The sequence below is a fragment of the Ranitomeya variabilis genome, chromosome 5, assembly GCF_051348905.1.
Source record: "Ranitomeya variabilis isolate aRanVar5 chromosome 5, aRanVar5.hap1, whole genome shotgun sequence".
NCBI classification, from domain to species: Eukaryota; Metazoa; Chordata; class Amphibia; order Anura; family Dendrobatidae; genus Ranitomeya; species Ranitomeya variabilis.
Genome location: NC_135236.1, coordinates 120,806,182 through 120,808,973, shown reverse-complemented (window position 1 = coordinate 120,808,973; position 2,792 = coordinate 120,806,182). Strand labels below are relative to the sequence as shown.

Sequence of the window (2,792 nt, the reverse complement as noted above, 5' to 3'; positions counted from 1 at the left end):
TATTGCCCTTTCAGCTTGTGTGCCAGTCTTGACTCCTGGGTGTGCCACCTCTCTCTCTCATTCAGTGGGCCATAGAAAGGCTATTTATTTTTTTGGTTTTTTTAATATTATTTGGTTTCTAAAGTCTCCCTGAAAATAAAAAAAAAGAAACTTAAAAAAACAGTGGGAGAGTAATATTGCCCTTTCAGCTTGTGCGCCAGTCTTGACTCCTGGGTGTGCCACCTCTCTCTCTCTAATTGTGGGCCATAGAAAGCCTTTTTTTTTAGTTTTTTTTTTAATATTATTTGGTTTCTAAAGTCTCCCTTAAAAAACAAAAAATACATAAAAAGACAGTGGGAGAGTAATATTGCCCTTTCAGCTTGTGTGCCAGTCTTGACTCCTGGGTGTGCCACCTCTCTCTCTCATTCAGTGGGCCATAGAAAGGCTATTTATTTTTTTGGTTTTTTTAATATTATTTGGTTTCTAAAGTCTCCCTGAAAAAAAAAAAAACATAAAAAAACAGTGGGAGAGTAATATTGCCCTTTCAGCTTGTGTGCCAGTCTTGACTCCTGGGTGTGCCACCTCTCTCCCTCTCATTCAGTGGGCCATAGAAAGCCTATTTATTTTTTTTTTAAATATTATTGGGTTTCTAAAGTCTCCCTTAAAAAACAAAAAAAACATAAAAAAACAGTGGGAGAGTAATATTGCCCTTTCAGCTTGTGTGCCAGTCTTGACTCCTGGGTGTGCCACCTCTCTCTCTCATTCAGTGGGCCATAGAAAGGCTATTTATTTTTTTGTTTTTTTTAATATTATTTGGTTTCTAAAGTCTCCCTGAAAAAAAAAAAAAACATAAAAAAACAGTGGGAGAGTAATATTGCCCTTTCAGCTTGTGTGCCAGTCTTGACTCCTGGGTGTGCCACCTCTCTCTCTCATTCAGTGGGCCATAGAAAGGCTATTTATTTTTTTGTTTTTTTTAATATTATTTGGTTTCTAAAGTCTCCCTGAAAATAAAAAATAAAAAACTTAAAAAAACAGTGGGAGAGTAATACTGCCCTTTCAGCTTGTGCGCCAGTCTTGACTCCTGGGTGTGCCACCTCTCTCTCTCTAATTGTGGGCCATAGAAAGCCTTTTTTTTTGTTTTTTTTTTAATATTATTTGGTTTCTAAAGTCTCCCTTAAAAAACAAAAAATACATAAAAAAACAGTGGGAGAGTAATATTGCCCTTTCAGCTTGTGTGCCAGTCTTGACTCCTGGGTGTGCCACCTCTCTCTCTCATTCAGTGGGCCATAGAAAGGCTATTTATTTTTTTGGTTTTTTAATATTATTTGGTTTCTAAAGTCTCCCTGAAAAAAAAAAAAACATAAAAAAACAGTGGGAGAGTAATATTGCCCTTTCAGCTTGTGTGCCAGTCTTGACTCCTGGGTGTGCCACCTCTCTCCCTCTCATTCAGTGGGCCATAGAAAGCCTATTTATTTTTTTTTTTTAATATTATTGGGTTTCTAAAGTCTCCCTTAAAAAACAAAAAATACATAAAAAAACAGTGGGAGAGTAATATTGCCCTTTCAGCTTGTGTGCCAGTCTTGACTCCTGGGTGTGCCACCTCTCTCCCTCTCATTCAGTGGGCCATAGAAAGCCTATTTATTTTTTTTTTTTAAATATTATTGGGTTTCTAAAGTCTCCCTTAAAAAACAAAAAATACATAAAAAAACAGTGGGAGAGTAATATTGCCCTTTCAGCTTGTGTGCCAGTCTTGACTCCTGGGTGTGCCACCTCTCTCTCATTCAGTGGGCCATAGAAAGCATTTATTTATTTTTTTCCTTGATTTGTGTTCTAAAATCTACCTCAACACAAAAACACTACATCAATCAGTGGTAGAAAAATATTGGCCTCAGTCAGGGCTTGTGTGCCACTGCTGTGTGTGCTATCTCTCATTCAGTGGGCTATAGAAAGCCTATTTATTTATTTATTTTTTTTCTTATTATTTGGTTTCTAAAGTCTCCCTGAAAAAAAAAAAAACCTAAAAAAACAGTGGGAGAGTAATATTGCCCTTTCAGCTTGTGTGCCAGTCTTGACTCCTGGGTGTGCCACCTCTCCCTCATTCAGTGGGCCATAGAAAGGCTATTTATTTTTTTGGTTTTTTTAATATTATTTGGTTTCTAAAGTCTCCCTGAAAATAAAAGAAAAAAAACTTAAAAAAACAGTGGGAGAGTAATATTGCCCTTTCAGCTTGTGCGCCAGTCTTGACTCCTGGGTGTGCCACCTCTCTCTCTCTAATTGTGGGCCATAGAAAGCCTTTTTTTTTTTTTTTTTTTTTTAATATTATTTGGTTTCTAAAGTCTCCCTTAAAAAACAAAAAATACATAAAAAAACAGTGGGAGAGTAATATTGCCCTTTCAGCTTGTGTGCCAGTCTTGACTCCTGGGTGTGCCACCTCTCTCTCTCATTCAGTGGGCCATAGAAAGGCTATTTAATTTTTTGGTTTTTTTAATATTATTTGGTTTCTAAAGTCTCCCTGAAAAAAAAAACAAACATAAAAAAACAGTGGGAGAGTAATATTGCCCTTTCAGCTTGTGTGCCAGTCTTGACTCCTGGGTGTGCCACCTCTCTCCCTCTCATTCAGTGGGCCATAGAAAGCCTATTTATTTATTTTTTTTAATATTATTGGGTTTCTAAAGTCTCCCTTAAAAAACAAAAAATACATAAAAAAACAGTGGGAGAGTAATATTGCCCTTTCAGCTTGTGTGCCAGTCTTGACTCCTGGGTGTGCCACCTCTCTCCCTCTCATTCAGTGGGCCATAGAAAGCCTATTTATT

The 2,792-nt window shown here is 37.0% G+C and overlaps 1 long non-coding RNA gene across 1 annotated transcript; it reads right to left on the bottom strand.

The window, feature by feature from the left end:
- Positions 1-599: 599 nt before the first annotated feature.
- On the bottom strand, positions 600-2,298 carry LOC143775249 (uncharacterized). Its single transcript, XR_013215604.1, has 2 exons — positions 2,068-2,298; positions 600-1,412 (listed from the first exon to the last, which is right to left on the bottom strand). It is a non-coding gene; the product is annotated as an uncharacterized LOC143775249 (long non-coding RNA).
- Positions 2,299-2,792: the final 494 nt, after the last annotated feature.